The sequence below is a fragment of the Procambarus clarkii genome, chromosome 3, assembly GCF_040958095.1.
Source record: "Procambarus clarkii isolate CNS0578487 chromosome 3, FALCON_Pclarkii_2.0, whole genome shotgun sequence".
Lineage (NCBI taxonomy): Eukaryota > Metazoa > Arthropoda > Malacostraca > Decapoda > Cambaridae > Procambarus > Procambarus clarkii.
The window spans coordinates 16593041-16617744 of NC_091152.1; positions in this window are offsets into that span (position 1 = coordinate 16593041).

The window sequence follows — 24704 nt, forward strand, 5'->3', positions numbered from 1 at the left end:
TACTCTACACCAGCATAGAGTACTCTACACCAGCATAGAGTACTCTACACTAGCATAGAGTACTCTACACTAGCATAGAGTACTCTACACCAGCATAGAGTCCTCTACACTAGCATAGAGTACTCTACATCACCCAAGTACCTAAATAGGGAGTCGTACAGAGCCATTGTGAGACCTCCACCACCCATATGAAAATAAAACAGGTCAGGAGTCAGTGCATTTGACAATTGGCGGCAAGAAAGGCGTGGGGTCCAAGAGCTAATGCCCGATCCTGAAGGCCCAGATAGGTAACTATACACACACACACACACACACACTCACGCACAAACACGGCCCAACCAGCTCTCGGCTCCACCAGACAGACCTGGAGACTACTTACACTGAAGGAAGATCAGCAGAGGATTAAGAGAGACAGAACGAGGGTCGTATTCGAAGTGGCTCTGGTGTGGGCGACGTTGCTGGCTGGGGTCAGCTGTGTGCTGGCTGGGGTCAGCTGTGTGCTGGCTGGGGTCAGGTGTGTGCTGGCTGGGGTCAGCTGTGTGCTGGCTGGGGTCAGCTGTGTGCTGGCTGGGGTCAGCTGTGTGCTGGCTGGGGTCAGCTGTGTGCTGGCTGGGGTCAGCTGTGTGCTGGCTGGGGTCAGCTGTGTGCTGGCTGGGGTCAGCTGTGTGCTGGCTGGGGTCAGCTGTGTGCTGGCTGGGGTCAGCTGTGTGCTGGCTGGGGTCAGGTGTGTGGTGGCTGGGGTCAGCTGTGTGCTGGCTGGGGTCAGCTGTGTGCTGACCCCCAGGCAAAAATTAGGCAATCAGGAGTTAATATTTTAATTTTAAGGGGGAGCGGGCACCGCTGGCCGCCTTCTACGAGCGTCAGCTGGAGGCAAGCGACGTCATCACAGGAGGAAGCTTCAAGCAGCTTATTGGACACCTTTCACAGGATCTTCCTCATTGCAGACAGCTTTTAAGCTCCTAAAGGAGAGGATCTGCTGTCCTGTCTGTCTGTCGACGTACATACAGACTGTCTACAGCTAAACAGCAAAGCTATTATTTTTTATACGTAGTTTTCATGAATTTATAGATGTTAGTTATGTAGGCTTCAGCCGATTACAGTAGCAGTCTATATAGGCTGGGGTCAGGTGTTCTGGCTGGGGTCAGGTGTTCTGGCTGGGGTCAGGTGTTCTGGCTGGGGTCAGGTGTTCTGGCTGGGGTCAGGTGTTCTGGCTGGGGTCAGGTGTTCTGGTTGGGGTCAGGTGTTCTGGCTGGGGTCAGATGTTCTGGCTGGGGTCAGGTGTTCTGGCTGGGGTCAGATGTTCTGGCTGGGGTCAGGTGTTCTGGCTGGGGTCAGGTGTTCTGGCTGGGGTCAGGTGGTCTGGCTTGGGTCAGGTGTTCTGGCTGGGGTCAGGTGTTCTGGCTGGGGTCAGGTGTTCTGGCTGGGGTCAGGTGTTCTGGCTGGGGTCAGGTGTTCTGGCTGGGGTCAGGTGTTCTGGTTGGGGTCAGGTGTTCTGGCTGGGGTCAGGTGTTCTGGCTGGGGTCAGATGTTCTGGCTGGGGTCAGATGTTCTGGCTGGGGTCAGGTGTTCTGGCTGGGGTCAGGTGTTCTGGCTGGGGTCAGATGTTCTGGCTGGGGTCAGGTGTTCTGGCTGGGGTCAGGTGTTCTGGCTGGGGTCAGATGTTCTGGCTGGGGTCAGATGTTCTGGCTGGGGTCAGATGTTCTGGCTGGGGTCAGGTGTTCTGGCTGGGGTCAGGTGTTCTGGTTGGGGTCAGGTGTTCTGGCTGGGGTCAGATGTTCTGGCTGGGGTCAGGTGTTCTAGCTGGGGTCAGATGTTCTGGCTGGGGTCAGGTGTTCTGGCTGGGGTCAGATGTTCTGGCTGGGGTCAGGTGTTCTGGCTGGGGTCAGGTGTTCTGGCTGGGGTCAGGTGTTCTGGCTGGGGTCAGGTGTTCTGGCTGGGGTCAGGTGTTCTGGTTGGGGTCAGGTGTTCTGGCTGGGGTCAGATGTTCTGGCTGGGGTCAGGTGTTCTGGCTGGGGTCAGATGTTCTGGCTGGGGTCAGGTGTTCTGGCTGGGGTCAGGTGTTCTGGCTGGGGTCAGGTGGTCTGGCTTGGGTCAGGTGTTCTGGCTGGGGTCAGGTGTTCTGGCTGGGGTCAGGTGTTCTGGCTGGGGTCAGGTGTTCTGGCTGGGGTCAGGTGTTCTGGCTGGGGTCAGGTGTTCTGGTTGGGGTCAGGTGTTCTGGCTGGGGTCAGGTGTTCTGGCTGGGGTCAGATGTTCTGGCTGGGGTCAGATGTTCTGGCTGGGGTCAGGTGTTCTGGCTGGGGTCAGGTGTTCTGGCTGGGGTCAGATGTTCTGGCTGGGGTCAGATGTTCTGGCTGGGGTCAGGTGTTCTGGCTGGGGTCAGATGTTCTGGCTGGGGTCAGGTGTTCTGGCTGGGGTCAGATGTTCTGGCTGGGGTCAGATGTTCTGGCTGGGGTCAGGTGTTCTGGCTGGGGTCAGGTGTTCTGGCTGGGATCAGGAGTTCTGGCTGGGGTCAGGTGTGGCCGGAGCCGCACCCCTGGGACAGGTGTTACCGGAGTCGCACCCCTGGGACAGGTGTGGCCGGAGCCGCACCCCTGGGGACAGGTGTGGCCGGAGCCGCACCCCTGGGACAGGTGTGGCCGGAGCCGCACCCCTGGGTCAGGTGTGGCCGAAGCCGCACCCCTGGGGCCCAGGTGTGGCCGGAGCCGCACCCCTGGGGCAGGTGTGGCAGGAGCCGCACCCCTGGGGCCCAGGTGTAGCCGGAGCCGCACCCCTGGGGACAGGTGTTGCCGGAGCCGCACCCCTGGGGACAGGTGTGGCCGGAGCCGCACCCCTGGGGCCCAGGTGTTGCCGGAGCCGCACCCCTGGGGCCCAGGTGTGGCCGGAGCCGCACCCCTGGGGGCAGGTGTGGCCGGAGCCGCACCCCTGGGGACAGGTGTGGCCGGAGCCGCACCCCTGGGGTCAGGTGTGGCCGGAGCCGCACCCCTGGGGACAGGTGTGGCCGGAGCCGCACCCCTGGGGCCCAGGTGTTGCCGGAGCCGCACCCCTGGGCCAGGTGTGGCCGGAGCCGCACCCCTGGGGGCAGGTGTGGCCGGAGCCGCACCCCTGGGGACAGGTGTGGCCGGAGCCGCACCCCTGGGGTCAGGTGTGGCCGGAGCCGCACCCCTGGGGGCAGGTGTGGCCGGAGCCACACCCCTGGGACAGGTGTGGTCGGCAGTGTGGTAGTGTGTGTGGCGGGAGACTCGTCTCGCTGGTGTGACGCCTGGCTCAGCACGCTGGAATACCTCACTATATAACCTCAAGGATCCCAACTGTAAACAGTACAATTATCTGTGTGTCTCTCTCTCTCTGTTTGTTTACATATTCCTATGACTCTGGGGTGCAGTAGGTGAGGCCGGGCACATGAGAGACCAGCCAAGAATGTGTGGGAGAGGCTACGGGATCCAGTGAGTTCAGTAAAACTTTCGGTTTCAATTCTTTTACCCTGTCGTAGCTCAGTCGATTAAGGCAGTGTCTGGGATGCTCCCCGGACGCAGGTTCGAATCCTCGTCACGGCCCTTGTGGATTTGTTCATGTGTCGGAAGATTATAATAGGTTTAGAACATAAATGTATGTTTATATTCTAAACAAATCCATTTTTTTAAATTAAGGACACCATCTGTGGCTCAGTTATGGAGACATATTGCCTCGTAGAAGAGAATAAAGAGCATTCAGAGAAAAAACTTGTAGTTTGAAGACAGGAAGGCTGGGACAGCATCTTGGGAGGCTCTGCGGACACCAAGGCCACCGAGTCTGACTGGAAGAGTGCCCTGATTCCACTGAAAGCTTGCCCACTTTTTCTAACATGGTCTTCAGAACGGTGTCATAATCTTCAAGTTGACCAGACCTGTGTCGATTGTGAGACCAATCGACTTGAGAATGGTCCAGGACGGACCGAAACGTCGTCGTCGTCCCTTCACCTTCTAGTGTGTGGTCTTGTCAACTTATGTATGGACTCCATCGACTTGAGAATGGTCCAGGACGGACCGAAACGTCGTCGACGTCCCTTCACCTTCTAGTGTGTGGTCTGATCAACTTCAGCCACTTTATTGTGACTCATCGCCTGCATAATCTTCAAGCTTTGAGCTGTTGTAAGATGGGACATTCCTGAGAAAGTAGGTCAGCCATGGAAGGGATAGGCATCTGGTGAGATGATAATGTCACCAGTCTTATCTTCTAGCCTCTTCAGGTCCGACATTTTCTTACCAAAGGATCTTGTAACTAGAGTAAGACCTGAGAGGAGCTCCCAGGAGAGTGCTGGCTGCGGACCTGATTATAAGACTCCAGCCAAGATAGATTTGAATCTATCTATCTATCTGTAACGGGAATGCCAACGAGTCAAAGAACTAGAATGAACGCAATGAAGTAATTGAGGTGGAGGGAAGGAGGGAGCATGAGGAACAGGAAAGGGAAAGGTGGAAAGAAATGTGTGAGAGAGAGAGAGAGAGAGAGAGAGAGAGAGAGAGAGAGAGAGAGAGAGACAGAGAGAGACAGAGACAGAGAGAGAGAGAGAGAGAGAGAGAGAGAGAGAGAGAGAGAGAGAGAGAGAGAGAGAGAGAGAGAGAGAGAGACAGAGAGAGAGAGAGAGAGAGAGAGAGAGAGAGAGAGAGAGAGAGAGAGAGAGAGAGAGAGAGAGAGAGAGAGAGAGAGAGAGAGACAGAGAGAGAGAGAGAGAGAGAGAGAGAGAGAGAGAGAGAGAGAGAGAGAGAGAGAGAGAGAGAGACAGAGAGAGAGAGAGAGAGAGAGAGGAGAGAGAGAGAGAGAGAGAGAGAGAGAGAGAGAGAGAGAGAGAGAGAGACAGAGACAGAGAGAGAGAGAGAGAGAGAGAGAGAGAGAGAGAGAGAGAGAGAGAGAGAGAGAGAGAGAGGGGGGGAGAGAGAGAGAGAGAGAGAGAGAGAGAGAGAGAGAGAGAGAGAGAGAGAGAGAGAGAGAGAGAGAGAGAGAGAGAGAGAGAGAGAGAGAGAGAGAGAGAGAGAGAGAGAAACCAACTTAGCGTCCTCTGAGACTCATCTCAAGCGCCGTCACGGGCCCAAAATCTAGTGATAAACTTGTCAATCACATCTTTAATACATGTTTCTCAACACTTCCTTGTCTTCCTGTGAGTGTCCTGAACACTTCCTTGTCTTCCTGTGTGTGTCCTGAACACTTCCTTGTCTTCCTGTGAGTCCTGAACACTTCCTTGTCTTCCTGTGTGTGCCCTGAACACTTCCTTGTCTTCCTGTGAGTGTCCTGAACACTTCCTTGTCTTCCTGTGAGTGTCCTGAACACTTCCTTGTCTTCCTGTGAGTGTCCTGAACACTTCCTTGTCTTCCTGTGTGTGTCCTGAACACTTCCTTGTCTTCCTGTGTGTCCTGAACACTTCCTTGTCTTCCTGTGAGTGTCCTGAACACTTCCTTGTCTTCCTGTGAGTGTCCTGAACACTTCCTTGTCTTCCTGTGTGTCCTGAACACTTCCTTGTCTTCCTGTGTGTCCTGAACAGTTCCTTGTCTTCCTGTGAGTGTCCTGAACACTTCCTTGTCTTCCTGTGAGTGTCCTGAACACTTCCTTGTCTTCCTGTGAGTGTCCTGAACACTTCCTTGTCTTCCTGTGAGTGTCCTGAACACTTCCTTGTCTTCCTGTGAGTGTCCTGAACACTTCCTTGTCTTCCTGTGAGTGTCCTGAACACTTCCTTGTCTTCCTGTGTGTGTCCTGAACACTTCCTTGTCTTCCTGTTAGTGTCCTGAACACTTCCTTGTCTTCCTGTGAGTGTCCTGAACACTTCCTTGTCTTCCTGTGAGTGTCCTGAACACTTCCTTGTCTTCCTGTGGGTGTCCTGAACACTTCCTTGTCTTCCTGTGAGTGTCCTGAACACTTCCTTGTCTTCCTGTGAGTGTCCTGAACACTTCCTTGTCTTCCTGTGAGTGTCCTGAACACTTCCTTGTCTTCCTGTGAGTGTCCTGAACACTTCCTTGTCTTCCTGTGAGTGTCCTGAACACTTCCTTGTCTTCCTGTGAGTGTCCTGAACACTTCCTTGTCTTCCTGTGAGTGTCCTGAACACTTCCTTGTCTTCCTGTGAGTGTCCTGAACACTTCCTTGTCTTCCTGTGTGTGTCCTGAACACTTCCTTGTCTTCCTGTGAGTGTCCTGAACACTTCCTTGTCTTCCTGTGAGTGTCCTGAACACTTCCTTGTCTTCCTGTGAGTCCTGAACACTTCCTTGTCTTCCTGTGTGTGTCCTGAACACTTCCTTGTCTTCCTGTGAGTGTCCTGAACACTTCCTTGTCTTCCTGTGAGTGTCCTGAACACTTCCTTGTCTTCCTGTGAGTGTCCTGAACACTTCATTGTCTTCCTGTGAGTGTCCTGAACACTTCCTTGTCTTCCTGTGAGTCCTGAACACTTCCTTGTCTTCCTGTGTGTGTCCTGAACACTTCCTTGTCTTCCTGTGAGTGTCCTGAACACTTCCTTGTCTTCCTGTGAGTGTCCTGAACACTTCCTTGTCTTCCTGTGAGTGTCCTGAACACTTCCTTGTCTTCCTGTGAGTGTCCTGAACACTTCCTTGTCTTCCTGTGTGTCTTGAACACTTCCTTGTCTTCCTGTGAGTGTCCTGAACACTTCCTTGTCTTCCTGTATGTGTCCTGAACACTTCCTTGTCTTCCTGTGTGTGTCCTGAACACTTCCTTGTCTTCCTGTGAGTGTCCTGAACACTTCCTTGTCTTCCTGTGTGTGTCCTGAACACTTCCTTGTCTTCCTGTATGTGTCCTGAACACTTCCTTGTCTTCCTGTGAGTGTCCTGAACACTTCCTTGTCTTCCTGTATGTGTCCTGAACACTTCCTTGTCTTCCTGTGTGTGCCCTGAACACTTCCTTGTCTTCCTGTGAGTGTCCTGAACACTTCCTTGTCTTCCTGTGTGTCCTGAACACTTCCTTGTCTTCCTGTGTGTGTCCTGAACACTTCATTGTCTTCCTGTGTGTGTCCTGAACACTTCCTTGTCTTCCTGTGAGTGTCCTGAACACTTCATTGTCTTCTTGTGAGTGTCCTGAACACTTCCTTGTCTTCCTGTGAGTGTCCTGAACACTTCCTTGTCTTCCTGTATGTTTCCTGAACACTTCCTTGTCTTCCTGTGTGTGCCCTGAACACTTCCTTGTCTTCCTGTGTGTGTCCTGAACACTTCCTTGTCTTCCTGTGAGTGTCCTGAACACTTCCTTGTCTTCCTGTGAGTGTCCTGAACACTTCCTTGTCTTCCTGTGAGTGTCCTGAACACTTCCTTGTCTTCCTGTGTGTCCTGAACACTTCATTGTCTTCCTGTGAGTGTCCTGAACACTTCCTTGTCTTCCTGTGAGTGTCCTGAACACTTCCTTGTCTTCCTGTGAGTGTCCTGAACACTTCCTTGTCTTCCTGTGTGTGTCCTGAACACTTTTTTGTCTTCCTGTGAGTGTCCTGAACACTTCCTTGTCTTCCTGTGTGTCCTGAACACTTCCTTGTCTTCCTGTGAGTGTCCTGAACACTTCCTTGTCTTCCTGTGAGTGTCCTGAACACTTCCTTGTCTTCCTGTGAGTGTCCTGAACACTTCCTTGTCTTCCTGTGAGTGTCCTGAACACTTCCTTGTCTTCCTGTGAGTGTCCTGAACACTTCCTTGTCTTCCTGTGAGTGTCCTGAACACTTCCTTGTCTTCCTGTGTGTGCCCTGAACACTTCCTTGTCTTCCCGTGTGTGTCCTGAACACTTCCTTGTCTTCCTGTGAGTGTCCTGAACACTTCCTTGTCTTCCTGTGTGTGTCCTGAACACTTCCTTGTCTTTCTGTGAGTGTCCTGAACACTTCCTTGTCTTCCTGTGTGTGTCCTGAACACTTCCTTGTCTTCCTGTGTGTCCTGAACACTTCCTTGTCTTCCTGTGAGTGTCCTGAACACTTCCTTGTCTTCCTGTGAGTGTCCTGAACACTTCCTTGTCTTCCTGTGAGTGTCCTGAACACTTCCTTGTCTTCCTGTGAGTGTCCTGAACACTTCCTTGTCTTCCTGTATGTGTCCTGAACACTTCCTTGTCTTCCTGTGAGTGTCCTGAACACTTCCTTGTCTTCCTGTATGTGTCCTGAACACTTCCTTGTCTTCCTGTGTGTGCCCTGAACACTTCCTTGTCTTCCTGTGAGTGTCCTGAACACTTCCTTGTCTTCCTGTGTGTCCTGAACACTTCCTTGTCTTCCTGTGTGTGTCCTGAACACTTCATTGTCTTCCTGTGTGTGTCCTGAACACTTCCTTGTCTTCCTGTGAGTGTCCTGAACACTTCATTGTCTTCCTGTGAGTGTCCTGAACACTTCCTTGTCTTCCTGTGAGTGTCCTGAACACTTCCTTGTCTTCCTGTATGTGTCCTGAACACTTCCTTGTCTTTCTGTGTGTGCCCTGAACACTTCCTTGTCTTCCTGTGTGTGTCCTGAACACTTCCTTGTCTTCCTGTGAGTGTCCTGAACACTTCCTTGTCTTCCTGTGAGTGTCCTGAACACTTCCTTGTCTTTCTGTGAGTGTCCTGAACACTTCCTTGTCTTCCTGTGTGTCCTGAACACTTCCTTGTCTTCCTGTGAGTGTCCTGAACACTTCCTTGTCTTCCTGTGAGTGTCCTGAACACTTCCTTGTCTTCCTGTGAGTGTCCTGAACACTTCCTTGTCTTCCTGTGTGTGTCCTGAACACTTCCTTGTCTTCCTGTGAGTGTCCTGAACACTTCCTTGTCTTCTTTTGTGTCCTGAACACTTCCTTGTCTTCCTGTGAGTGTCCTGAACACTTCCTTGTCTTCCTGTGAGTGTCCTGAACACTTCCTTGTCTTCCTGTGAGTGTCCTGAACACTTCCTTGTCTTCCTGTGAGTGTCCTGAACACTTCCTTGTCTTCCTGTGAGTGTCCTGAACACTTCCTTGTCTTCCTGTGAGTGTCCTGAACACTTCCTTGTCTTCCTGTGTGTGCCCTGAACACTTCCTTGTCTTCCCGTGTGTGTCCTGAACACTTCCTTGTCTTCCTGTGAGTGTCCTGAACACTTCCTTGTCTTCCTGTGTGTGTCCTGAACACTTCCTTGTCTTTCTGTGAGTGTCCTGAACACTTCCTTGTCTTCCTGTGTGTGTCCTGAACACTTCCTTGTCTTCCTGTGTGTGTCCTGAACACTTCCTTGTCTTCCTGTGAGTGTCCTGAACACTTCCTTGTCTTCCTGTGAGTGTCCTGAACACTTCCTTGTCTTCCTGTGAGTGTCCTGAACACTTCCTTGTCTTCCTGTGAGTGTCCTGAACACTTCCTTGTCTTCCTGTGAGTGTCCTGAACACTTCCTTGTCTTCCTGTGAGTGTCCTGAACACTTCCTTGTCTTCCTGTGAGTGTCCTGAACACTTCCTTGTCTTCCTGTGAGTGTCCTGAACACTTCCTTGTCTTCCTGTGAGTGTCCTGAACACTTCCTTGTCTTCCTGTGAGTGTCCTGAACACTTCCTTGTCTTCCTGTGTGTGCCCTGAACACTTCCTTGTCTTCCCGTGTGTGTCCTGAACACTTCCTTATCTTCCTGTGTGTGTCCTGAACACTTCCTTGTCTTTCTGTGAGTGTCCTGAACACTTCCTTGTCTTCCTGTGTGTGTCCTGAACACTTCCTTGTCTTCCTGTGTGTGTCCTGAACACTTCCTTGTCTTCCTGTGAGTGTCCTGAACACTTCCTTGTCTTCCTGTGAGTGTCCTGAACACTTCCTTGTCTTCCTGGGAGTGTCCTGAACACTTCCTTGTCTTCCTGTGAGTGTCCTGAACACTTCCTTGTCTTCCTGTGAGTGTCCTGAACACTTCCTTGTCTTCCTGTGAGTGTCCTGAACACTTCCTTGTCTTCCTGTGAGTGTCCTGAACACTTCCTTGTCTTCCTGTGAGTGTCCTGAACACTTCCTTGTCTTCCTGCGAGTGTCCTGAACACTTCCTTGTCTTCCTGTGAGTGTCCTGAACACTTCCTTGTCTTCCTGTGTGTGCCCTGAACACTTCCTTGTCTTCCCGTGTGTGTCCTGAACACTTCCTTGTCTTCCTGTGAGTGTACTGAACACTTCCTTGTCTTCCTGTGTGTGTCCTGAACACTTCCTTGTCTTTCTGTGAGTGTCCTGAACACTTCCTTGTCTTCCTGTGTGTGTCCTGAACACTTCCTTGTCTTCCTGTGTGTGTCCTGAACACTTCCTTGTCTTCCTGTGAGTGTCCTGAACACTTCCTTGTCTTCCTGTGAGTGTCCTGAACACTTCCTTGTCTTCCTGTGAGTGTCCTGAACACTTCCTTGTCTTCCTGTGTGTCCTGAACACTTCCTTGTCTTCCTGTGAGTGTCCTGAACACTTCCTTGTCTTCCTGTGAGTGTCCTGAACACTTCCTTGTCTTCCTGTGAGTGTCCTGAACACTTCCTTGTCTTCCTGTGAGTGTCCTGAACACTTCCTTGTCTTCCTGTGTGTGTCCTGAACACTTCCTTGTCTTCCTGTGAGTGTCCTGAACACTTCCTTGTCTTCCTGTGTGTGTCCTGAACACTTCCTTGTCTTCCTGTGAGTGTCCTGAACACTTCCTTGTCTTCCTGTGAGTGTCCTGCAAAGTACTGGAGTGTCCTGTAGTTTTGAACTACATTTCAATGCAGTTTAAAAGTATTCAAAACTTCCAACTAATTTATTTCTAGATTGAAACTCGAAAAGTTTGTTTGTGATAAGAATGATTATAGATACAGCTGTGACCAGGTCAAGTCCTGCAACCACCTGTTTAAGTGGTCCACTTATCCACGCCACAGTAACACTTATCCACGCCACAGTAACAATTATCCACGCCCCAGCAACACTTATTCACGCCACAGTAACAATTATCCACGCCCCAGTAACACTTATCCACACCCCAGCAACAATTATCCACACCCCAGCAAGACTTATCCACGCCACAGTAACACTTATCCACGCCACAGTAACACTTATCCACGCCACAGTAACACTTATCCACGCCACAGTAACACTTATCCACGCCCCAGCAACACTTATCCACGCCCCAGCAACACTTATCCACGCCCCAGCAACAGTTATCCACACCCCAGCAACAGTTATCCACACCCCAGCAACAGTTATCCACACCCCAGCAACAGTTATCCACACACCCCAGCAACAGTTATCCACACCCCAGCAACAATTATCCACACCCCAGCAACAATTATCCACACCCCAGCAACAGTTATCCACACCCCAGCAACACTTATCCACACCCCAGCAACAATTATCCACACCCCAGCAACAGTTATCCACACCCCAGCAACAATTATCCACACCCCAGCAACAATTATCCACACCCCAGCAACAGTTATCCAAACCCCAGCAACACTTATCCACACCCCAGCAACAATTATCCACACCCCAGCAACAATTATCCACACCCCAGCAACAATTATCCACACCCCCAGCAACAATTATCCACACCCCAGCAACAATTATCCACACCCCAGCAACACTTATCCACACCCCCAGCAACAGTTATCCACACCCCAGCAACAATTATCCACACCCCAGCAACAATTATCCACACCCCAGCAACACTTATCCACACCCCCAGCAACAGTTATCCACACCCCAGCAACAATTATCCACACCCCCAGCAACACTTATCCACACCCCAGCAACAATTATCCACACCCCAGCAACAATTATCCACGCCCCAGCAACAATTATCCACACCCCCAGCAACACTTATCCACACCCCAGCAACAATTATCCACACCCCAGCAACAATTATCCACACCCCAGCAACAATTATCCACACCCCAGCAACACTTATCCACACCCCCAGCAACAATTATCCACACCCCAGCAACACTTATCCACACCCCAGCAACAATTATCCACACCCCAGCAACAATTATCCACGCCCCAGCAACAATTATCCACACCCCCAGCAACACTTATCCACACCCCAGCAACAATTATCCACACCCCAGCAACAATTATCCATACCCCAGCAACACTTATCCACACCCCAGCAACACTTATCCACACCCCAGCAACAATTATCCACACCCCAGCAACACTTATCCACACCCCAGCAACACTTATCCACACCCCAGCAACAATTATCCACACCCCAGCAACACTTATCCACACCCCAGCAACACTTATCCACACCCCAGCAACAATTATCCACACCCCAGCAACACTTATCCACACCCCAGCAACACTTATCCACACCCCAGCAACAATTATCCACACCCCAGCAACACTTATCCACACCCCAGCAACACTTATCCACACCCCAGCAACAATTATCCACACCCCAGCAACACTTATCCACACCCCAGCAACACTTATCCACACCCCAGCAACAATTATCCACACCCCAGCAACACTTATCCACACCCCAGCAACAATTATCCACACCCCAGCAACACTTATCCACACCCCAGCAACAATTATCCACACCCCAGCAACACTTATCCACACCCCAGCAACAATTATCCACACCCCAGCAACACTTATCCACACCCCAGCAACAATTATCCACACCCCAGCAACACTTATCCACACCCCAGCAACAATTATCCACACCCCAGCAACACTTATCCACACCCCAGCAACAATTATCCACACCCCAGCAACACTTATCCACACCCCAGCAACAATTATCCACACCCCAGCAAGGCGGACACTACACAAAACCTCTCAGACGAACACACAAGAATCCCCCCCCCCCAAAAAAAAACCCATTAACCATAAAGACAAGACATAAACGCGTCTGATACAAGTACGTGACAAGGAACAAGTGTGTCGAGTGAGTTCATCTACGTCGCTGTTTAAGATTTGCTACTTGGAACAAAAAGTTCCAAGTAGCACGGGCTATGGCGAGCCCGCAGTCTACGTCGGTGAAAGTTAGTTTTAACGTCGTCACGTCTGTACGAGTACACGGGGTGGAGGGGAGGAGGGAGAGGGTAGACAGGTGAGGTAAAGGTCAGAGAGAGAGGAAAGGTAGGGGAGAGGGGCCGGGGGTGAGACAATGACTGAGAGGGGGAAAAATATGGGGGGGGGATGGGGGGGGGCAGACAGGTGTATTAACTGAGGAAAGGGAGGAATGTGAGATAAAGACGGGAGTGAGGGAGAATAGTTAGGTTAGCTTAGGTTAGGTTAGGTTAGGTTAGGTTAGGTTAGGTGAGAGGAACGAGAGGAGGAGGACAGTGACGCCAAGGTACCGATAATGGTCAACCCATTCAAGTGTTACACCATTAATTTGTAGTTCTTCATTTTCTTGTGATGGGAGTTTGCCTTCGTCTTGTTCGTGGAGAGAGTGAAACCGAGCTCAATACATTTCCTTCCGAGGAGTTCAATGGACTGTTCAATTTTCCCAAGGTGGGAGCTTGTATTAGGACATCATCTGCATATCCCACTTGTTGTGTTCCTTCCGGAAAATCAATATTTGCAATGGCGTTCATAAGTACATTGAATAGTGTAGGGCTTAAGACTCCGCCTTGGGGGGTCCCGAGTTCCATACTCATTGTTCTGGAGACTGCTCCATTGAAGCAGACCTTGGCTTTCCTTCCTGTGAGGTTGTCTTCAACCCATTTCATGAGTCTCCCCTTGACACCCATGCATGCAAGCTCGTCCAGGATCGCAATCCCCTGTGCTTTGTCGAAGGCACCTTTGATGTCAACAAATACAGAGTACCTAGCCGGGTCATTAGCCAAGTAACTATACAATTTGCTGTGTTCCGTCCTTTAACAAATCCATTGACCCCCTCCCCTAACCTGCCTATTTTGTGCAACAGTCGGTTTAGGATGATCCTTTCAAGCATCTTGCAAGTCCATGACACGAGGCTAATAGGTCTGTAATTACCAGGGTCATTAGGCTTCGGTATGGGGACAATTATCGCGTGTTTACACTCCACTGAGGAATGACTTGTTAAACAGGTGGAGTAGTGGATTCCCAGACACTTCACACAGTGCATTGAGTATGACGTAGGTGACGCCATCTTCACCAGGTGCTGTACTTTTACGCTTTTTCATAGCGCCCCCTTACTTCCTGGGCTGTGATTGGTTCCCCATATTCGTTATCACTAGACTGTGCTCTTGTTATCCTAATTCTTCTGTAACTCCACCGTTGTTGCTGTAAGACAACATGATATCAAAAGATAATACCGTTCCATATGATATCAAAAGATAATCCCTATTGGTGCTTTATGACACACTACACCCTACTGGTGCTGTATGTCACACTACACCCTACTGGTGCTTTATGTCACACTACACCCTACTGGTGCTTTATGTCACACTACACCCTACTGGTGCTTTATGTCACACTACACCCTACTGGTGCTTTATGACACACTACACCCTACTGGTGCTTTATGTCACACTACACCCTACTGGTGCTTTATGTCACACTACTGGTGATTTATGACACACTACACCCTACTGGTGATTTATGACACACTACACCCTACTGGTGCTTTATGTCACACTACACCCTACTGGTGCTTTATGTCACACTACACCCTACTGGTGCTTTATGTCACACTACACCCTACTGGTGCTTTATGACACACTACACCCTACTGGTGCTTTATGTCACACTACACCCTACTGGTGCTTTATGACACACTACACCCTACTGGTGCTTTATGTCACACTACTGGTGCTTTATGACACACTACACCCTACTGGTGCTTTATGTCACACTACACCCTACTGGTGCTTTATGTCACACTACACCCTACTGGTGCTTTATGTCACACTACTGGTGCTTTATGACACACTACACCCTACTGGTGCTTTATGTCACACTACTGGTGCTTTATGACACACTACACCCTACTGGTGCTTTATATCACACTACACCCTACTGGTGCTTTATGTCACACTACACCCTACTGGTGCTTTATGTCACACTACTGGTGCTTTATGACACACTACACCCTACTGGTGCTTTATGTCACACTACTGGTGCTTTATGACACACTACACCCTACTGGTGCTTTATGTCACACTACACCCTACTGGTGCTTTATGTCACACTACTGGTGCTTTATGACACACTACACCCTACTGGTGCTTTATGTCACACTACACCCTACTGGTGCTTTATATCACACTACACCCTACTGGTGCTTTATGTCACACTACACCCTACTGGTGCTTTAAGACACTACACCCTACTGGTGCTTTATATCACACTACACCCTACTGGTGCTTTATGTCACACTACACCCTACTGGTGCTTTATGACACACTACACCCTACTGGTGCTTTATGACACACTACACCCTACTGGTGCTTTATGTCACACTACACCCTACTGGTGCTTTATATCACACTACACCCTACAGGTGCTTTATGACACACTACACCCTACTGGTGCTTTATGTCACACTACACCCTACTGGTGCTTTATGACACACTACACCCTACTGGTGCTTTATGTCACACTACTGGTGCTTTATGACACACTACACCCTACTGGTGCTTTATGTCACACTACACCCTACTGGTGCTTTATGTCACACTACACCCTACTGGTGCTTTATGTCACACTACTGGTGCTTTATGACACACTACACCTTACTGGTGCTTTATGTCACACTACTGGTGCTTTATGACACACTACACCCTACTGGTGCTTTATGTCACACTACACCCTACTGGTGCTTTATGTCACACTACACCCTACTGGTGCTTTATGTCACACTACTGGTGCTTTATGACACACTACACCCTACTGGTGCTTTATGTCACACTACTGGTGCTTTATGACACACTACACCCTACTGGTGCTTTATGTCACACTACACCCTACTGGTGCTTTATGTCACACTACTGGTGCTTTATGTCACACTACTGGTGCTTTATGACACACTACACCCTACTGGTGCTTTATGTCACACTACACCCTACTGGTGCTTTATATCACACTACACCCTACTGGTGCTTTATGTCACACTACACCCTACTGGTGCTTTAAGACACTACACCCTACTGGTGCTTTATATCACACTATACCCTACTGGTGCTTTATGTCACACTACACCCTACTGGTGCTTTATGACACACTACACCCTACTGGTGCTTTATGACACACTACACCCTACTGGTGCTTTATGTCACACTACACCCTACTGGTGCTTTATATCACACTACACCCTACTGGTGCTTTATGACACACTACACCCTACTGGTGCTTTATGTCACACTACACCCTACTGGTGCTTTATGACACACTACACCCTACTGGTGCTTTATGTCACACTACACCCTACTGGTGCTTTATGTCACACTACACCCTACTGGTGCTTTATGACACACTACACCCTACTGGTGCTTTATGTCACACTACTGGTGCTTTATGTCACACTACACCCTACTGGTGCTTTATGTCACACTACTGGTGCTTTATGACACACTACACACTACTGGTGCTTTATGACACACTACACACTACTGGTGCTTTATGACACACTACACCCTACTGGTGCTTTATGTCACACTACTGGTGCTTTATGACACACTACACCCTACTGGTGCTTTATGTCACACTACTGGTGCTTTATGTCACACTACTGGTGCTTTATGTCACACTACACACTACTGGTGCTTTATATCACACTACACCCTACTGGTGCTTTATGTCACACTACACCCTACTGGTGCTTTATGTCACACTACACCCTACTGGTGCTTTATGACACACTACACCCTACTGGTGCTTTATGTCACACTACTGGTGCTTTATGTCACACTACACCCTACTGGTGCTTTATATCACACTACACACTACTGGTGCTTTATGACACACTACTCCCTACTGGTGCTTTATGTCACACTACACCCTACTGGTGCTTTATGTCACACTACACCCTACTGGTGCTTTATGTCACACTACACCCTACTGGTGCTTTATGTCACACTACACCCTACTGGTGCTTTATGTCACACTACTGGTGCTTTATGTCACACTACACCCTACTGGTGCTTTATGTCACACTACACCCTACTGGTGCTTTATGTCACACTACACCCTACTGGTGCTTTATGTCACACTACTGGTGCTTTATGTCACACTACTGGTGCTTTATGACACTACACACTACTGGTGCTTTATATCACACTACACCCTACTGGTGCTTTATGTCACACTACTGGTGCTTTATGTCACACTACTGGTGCTTTATGTCACACTACACACTACTGGTGCTTTATATCACACTACACCCTACTGGTGCTTTATGTCACACTACACCCTACTGGTGCTTTATGTCACACTACACCCTACTGGTGCTTTATGTTACACTACACCCTACTGGTGCTTTATGTCACACTACTGGTGCTTTATGTCACACTACACCCTACTGGTGCTTTATGTCACACTACACCCTACTGGTGCTTTATGTCACACTACACCCTACTGGTGCTTTATGTCACACTACTGGTGCTTTATGTCACACTACACCCTACTGGTGCTTTATGTCACACTACACCCTACTGGTGCTTTATGTCACACTACTGGTGCTTTATGTCACACTACTGGTGCTTTATGACACACTACACACTACTGGTGCTTTATATCACACTACACCCTACTGGTGCTTTATGTCACACTACTGGTGCTTTATGTCACACTACTGGTGCTTTATGTCACACTACACACTACTGGTGCTTTATATCACACTACACCCTACTGGTGCTTTATGTCACACTACACCCTACTGGTGCTTTATGTCACACTACACCCTACTGGTGCTTTATGTCACACTACACCCTACTGGTGCTTTATGTCACACTACACCCTACTGGTGCTTTATGTCACACTACTGGTGCTTTATGACACACTACACACTACTGGTGCTTTATATCACACTACACCCTACTGGTGCTTTATGTCACACTACTGGTGCTTTATGTCACACTACTGGTGCTTTATGTCACACTACTGGTGCTTTATGTCACACTACACACTACTGGTGCTTTATATCACACTACACCCTACTGGTGCTTTATGACACACTACACCCTACTGGTGCTTTATGTCACACTACACCCTACTGGTGCTTTATGTCACACTACACCCTACTGGTGCTTTATGTCACACTACACCCTACTGGTGCTTTATGTCACACTACACCCTACTGGTGCTTTATGTCACACTACACCCTACTGGTGCTTTATGTCACACTACACCCTACTGGTGCTTTATGTCACACTACACCCTACTGGTGCTTTATGTCACACTACACCCTACTGGTGCTTTATGTCACACTACTGGTGCTTTATGACACACTACACACTACTGGTGCTTTATATCACACTACACCCTACTGGTGCTTTATGTCACACTACACCCTACTGGTGCTTTATGTCACACTACACCCTACTGGTGCTTTATGTCACACTACACCCTACTGGTGCTTTATGTCACACTACACCCTACTGGTGCTTTATGTCACACTACTGGTGCTTTATGACACACTACACACTACTGGTGCTTTATATCACACTACACCCTACTGGTGCTTTATGTCACACTACTGGTGCTTTATGTCACACTACTGGTGCTTTATGTCACACTACTGGTGCTTTATGTCACACTACACCCTACTGGTGCTTTATGTCACACTACACCCTACTGGTGCTTTATGACACACTACACCCTACTGGTGCTTTATGTCACACTACACCCTACTGGTGCTTTATGACACACTACACCCTACTGGTGCTTTATGTCACACTACACCCTACTGGTGCTTTATGTCACACTACACCCTACTGGTGCTTTATGACACACTACACCCTACTGGTGCTTTATGTCACACTACTGGTGCTTTATGTCACACTACACCCTACTGGTGCTTTATGACACACTACACCCTACTGGTGCTTTATGTCACACTACTGGTGCTTTATGTCACACTACACCCTACTGGTGCTTTATGACACACTACACCCTACTGGTGCTTTATGTCACACTACACCCTACTGGTGCTTTATGTCACACTACACCCTACTGGTGCTTTGTCACACTACACCCTACTGGTTCTTTATGTCACACTACACCCTACTGGTGCTTTATGTCACACTACACCCTACTGGTGCTTTATGACACACTACACCCTACTGGTGCTTTATGACACACTACACCCTACTGGTGCTTTATGTCACACTACACCCTACTGGTGCTTTATGTCACACTACACCCTACTGGTGCTTTATGTCACACTACACCCTACTGGTGCTTTATGACACACTACACCCTACTGGTGCTTTATGTCACACTACTGGTGCTTTATGACACACTACACCCTACTGGTGCTTTATGTCACACTACACCCTACTGGTGCTTTATGTCACACTACACCCTACTGGTGCTTTATGACACACTACACCCTACTGGTGCTTTATGTCACACTACACCCTACTGGTGCTTTATGACACACTACACCCTACTGGTGCTTTATATCACACTACACCCTACTGGTGCTTTATGACACACTACACCCTACTGGTGCTTTATGACACACTACACCCTACTGGTGCTTTATGTCACACTACTGGTGCTTTATGTCACACTACTGGTGCTTTATGTCACACTACTGGTGCTTTATGTCACACTACTGGTGCTTTATGTCACACTACTGGTGCTTTATGTCACACTACTGGTGCTTTATGACACACTACACCCTACTGGTGCTTTAAGGCATCCGTGTAATACTCTATTAATAAATGTTCTTCAGAGTCAGATAACCATTGAAAAATAATATTTACATTAAAACTAAAACTGTTTATAATTGTAATAAAATGCTTTTTATGTGTTTGCTTTAAGTAGGTCCAGTTTCTCTACTTAAATATTAAAGTGTTTATGTTAAGAGGGAGAAAGTTTGCCTATTGCTCTGGGAGCTCTTTCTTGTCGGGGCAAATTCTTCATTATTTGTTGATGAGTTTTCGAGGATGTTGTTGTTTAAGATTCGCTGCTTGGAAGGAAAAGTTCCAAGTAGCACGGGCTATGGCGATCCCCTCGATTTTCGTGGAGCTGCTTGAATGTTTGTCTTTGTAGCTTCAGGTTTTTCAAGTTTTAACTGAGATTATTTTATGACTTTTTATTGTGCTTCGTGTTACAGTATTGTGAGTTATTGTATTGTGAGTTATTGTATTGTGAGTTATTGTATTGTGAGTTATTGTATTGTGAGTTATTGTATTGTGAGTTATTGTATTGTGAGTTATTGTATTGTCAGTTATTGTATTGTGAGTTATTGTATTGTGAGTTATTGTATTGTGAGTTACAGTACCGTGACTTACAGTACTGTGACTTACAGTACCGTGACTTACAGTACTGTGACTTACAGTACCGTGACTTACAGTACTGTGACTTACAGTACTGTGACTTACAGTACTGTGACTTACAGTACTGTGACTTACAGTACCGTGACTTACAGTACTGTGACTTACAGTACCGTGACTTACAGTACTGTGACTTACAGTACCGTGACTTACAGTACTGTGACTTACAGTACTGTGACTTACAGTACTGTGACTTACAGTACTGTGACTTACAGTACCGTGACTTACAGTACCGTGACTTACAGTACTGTGACTTACAGTACTGTGACTTACAGTACCGTGACTTACAGTACTGTGACTTACAGTACCGTGACTTACAGTACTGTGACTTACAGTACTGTGACTTACAGTACTGTGACTTACAGTACCGTGACTTACAGTACTGTGACTTACAGTACTGTGACTTACAGTACCGTGACTTACAGTACTGTGACTTACAGTACCGTGACTTACAGTACTGTGACTTACAATACTATGACTTACAGTACCGTGACTTACAGTACCATGACTTACAGTACCGTGACTTACAGTACTGTGACTTACAGTACCATGACTTACAGTACCATGACTTACAGTACCGTGACTTACAGTACCGTGACTTACAGTTCCGTGACTTACAGTACCGTGACTTACAGTACCGTGACTTACAGTACCGTGACTTACAGTACTGTGACTTACAGTACTGCGACTTACAGTACCGTGACTTACAGTACTGCGACTTACAGTACCGTGACTTACAGTACTGTGACTTACAGTACTGTGACTATCAGTACCGTGACTTACAGTACTGTGACTATCAGTACCGTGACTTACAGTACTGTGTATCTCAGGTGTTTTAATTACCTGCAGGTTGAGGGTAGACCTCAAGACAAGGACGTATAACACCTGTGTCTCACTCAGGTGAGAAAACACCCACGCGAAAACACCTTCAAGACCTGCCATTAAGAACCACAGGTGTTGAGGTGTTTAGCTCGCGTGTCTGGTTCCTCCACTTGACCCGTTACGCAGGGGAGGGAGCAGCCTCCAACTGCGTAGTTAGGTCGTTAAGGTATTTCTCGTCTTTGGTAAATGTTGAAATGATCGGGGATATGTTGTTTATAGTGTGAAGATGAGGTGACTTGTTATCTTGTCTGGTGTCTCGCTATCTGCTTGCTCCCTCTATGCGCCATGCTTCCTCTACGCTCCTTGCTTCCTCTATGCTCCTTGCTTCCTCTATGCTCCGTCTATGGTCCTTGCTCCCTCTATGCTCCTTGCTCCGTCTATGCTCCTTGCTTCCTCTATGCTCCCTCTATGGTACTTGCTCCCTCTATTCTCCTTGCTCCCTCTATGCTCCTTGCTCCCTCTATGATCCTTGCTCCCTCTATGTTCCTTGGTCCCTCTATGCTCCCTGCTGCCTCTATGCTCCCTGCTGCCTCTATGCTCCTTGCTTCCTCTATGCTCCTTGCTTCCTCTATGCTCCTTGCTTTCTCTATGCTCCTTGCTCCCTCTATGCTCCTTGCTTCCTCAATGCTCCTTGCTGCCTCCATGCTCCTTGCTTCCTCTATGCTCCTTGCTCCCTCTATGCTCCTTGCTTCCTCTATGCTCCCTCTATGCTCCTTGCTTCCTCTATGCTCCTTGCTCCCTCTATGCTCCTTGCTTCCTCTATGCTCCTTGCTCCCTCTATGCTCCTTGCTTCCTCTATGCTTCTTGCTGCCTCCATGCTCCTTGTTTCCTCTATGCTCCTTGCTTCCTCTATGCTCCTTGCTTCCTCTATGCTCCTTGCTTCCTCTATGCTCCTTGCTCCCTCTATGCTCCTTGCTTCCTCTATGCTCCTTGCTTCCTCTATGCTCCTTGCTCCCTCTATGCTCCTTGCTTCCTCTATGCTCCTTGCTGCCTCCATGCTTCCTCTATGCTCCTTGCTTCCTCTATGCTCCTTGCTTCCTCTATGCTCCTTGCTTCCTCTATGCTCCTTGCTCCCTCTATGCTCCCTGCTGCCTCTATGGTCCCTGCTCAATCTATGCTCCTTGCTGCCTCTATGCTCCCTGCTCCCTCTATGGTCCCTGCTCCCTCTATGGTCCCTGCTCCCTCTATGCTCCTTGCTGCCTCTATGCTCCCTGCTCCCTCTATGGTCCCTGCTCCCTCTATGGTCCCTGCTCCCTCTATGCTCCCTGCTCCCTCTATGCTCCCTGCTCCCTCTATGCTCCCTGCTCCCTCTATGTTCCCTGCTCCCTCTATGCTCCCAACACCACTCCACCAATCGTGGTGAGCGTGGTGGTGGTGGGTAAAGACAGGTGTAACATCACTGCCCCGGCCTCTGGTGCTACTAAACATACAGTTTGACTTTCCTCACAGTGATTGTGGCAGCACTGTCGTCTGTGTTAATGTCCTGCTTAACCTCTACTCTCACATCATTGGGCTGATCTTGAGATGACTATGATTTTTGACATAGTGTCCCCGCGGCCCGGTCCTCGATCAGACCTCCACCCCCAGGAAGCAGCCCGTGACAGCTGGCTAACACCCAGGTACCTATTTTACTGCTAGCTAACAGGGGGGCATAGGGTGAAAGAAACTCTGCCCATTGTTTCTCGCCGGCGCCTGGGATCGAACCCAAGACCACAGGATCACAGGTTCAGTGTGCTGCCCGCTCGGCCGACCGGCTTCCCCGAGACCGGCTGATCTGATTGGCTATATACACTGCTCTGGTTCGGTCTGATTGGTTCTGTTAGGACGTTAGACCGAGTAATGAGATGGTTTTATTCCCCCCCCCCCTCACTAAACAGCTTATTGGTGAAATGTTACTCGCAGTTTCCCTAGAGTTTTTGCACGATTGAAAGTGAATTCAGTCACGTTGGTATAGTTCTTGACACACTCAGACCGATCTCCTACGTCAAGAAACTGTCGTGCTAAAGTGCCATTATCCTAACCTACCAGAGGACCCACAACAGAAAACGGGACAGCATGTCACAGAGAAAAACGGAGTAAAGAAGGGAGAAGAGACCCGGGCACGGCCGGATATAACCCCCCCCCTCCCCCTTACCCCTACCAAGTAACATAAGTAACATAACATTTAAAAATGCGTAAGTAACAATCAAAGAAAATTCCCAAATCAAGTTAGTAATCAACCTCACGCAGGCGACTGTAATAAGCCACAACTGGTCTGAATCAAGCGAGATAGGAAGAATCTCGAATTGTTTGGCATGATTGTCTGAAGGCTGACAAGCTGAGGCTGTTGGTGGTCAACTGAGTTCCCTCTGCTGATAAGGAGTTGACTCAGCACCGAGAGGTTAGTAATGTGTCGGGGGGGGAGAGAGAGAGAGAGAGAGAGAGAGAGAGAGAGAGAGAGAGAGAGAGAGAGAGAGAGAGAGAGAGAGAGAGAGAGAGAGAGAGAGAGAGAGAGAGAGAGAGAGAGAGAGAGAGAGAGAGAGAGAGAGAGAGAGAGAGAGAGAGAGAGAGAGAGAGAGAGAGAGAGAGAGAGAGAGAGAGAGAGAGAGAGAGAGAGAGAGAGAGAGAGAGACAGAGAGAGAGAGAGACAGAGAGAGACAGAGAGAGAGAGAGAGAGAGAGAGAGAGAGAGGCAGACAGAGAGATGGTTCTTCAGTTATACAGGCCCTCTGAACCCCCAGATTAACTATGTAACTCAACAGTTATGTAATGTGACTGTAACTTGAGTTTGTAAGAGCGGAACTTCACCTCCTGTGAGTAAGACTGGTGAATAGCCTAGTTCACTCTAAAGACCAGATCTCTAACCCTATCCTATAGGCACCAGAAGCCAATGCTATACGCAAGAGTGTGTGTATATAGGGGGCAGAGGGGTGGCTATACAATTTATACATTGTATAAATGTATAGACACGTCTGGGGAGGGTATAAACAGAGTATAAATAAAGTATAAACATAGCCTCATCTTTGCTTCATTTCCCGCTCTCTCAATCCTCACATTCTTTCTCTACCCCCCCCCTGTCCTCCCTCCCCCTATCTCTTCACACTATCCACCCTATCCCCCCCCCACACACACACTCACCTAGCCACACCCTTTCCGCTTGAGCTGAAGCATTTTGGCCACTCCTACTGGGAGCCCTGAGAGGGAAGTATGCAAGAGGAATTAATGAACGTGGAGGAACGGAACAGAACCAAGAGGAAATAGGAGAAGACGGTAGATGGGAAAGTGGAGGATAACATCAACAAACAACATGAATTAAAGAAAGATGATAACTGGAGATTAAGAGAGAAAGGGGAGCTAGGTGAATGGAAATCAAATAAACTGAATGGATGAGAAAATAAATTTGTCAGTGAAATTCATTAGGAGAACAAATTAGATGTTAGAAACTAGACGGAAACATAGGCCTATTGGTTGAAGAAATAAGCCTATTGTTATCTTTAATTTGGTTGATAATATATATGACTGGG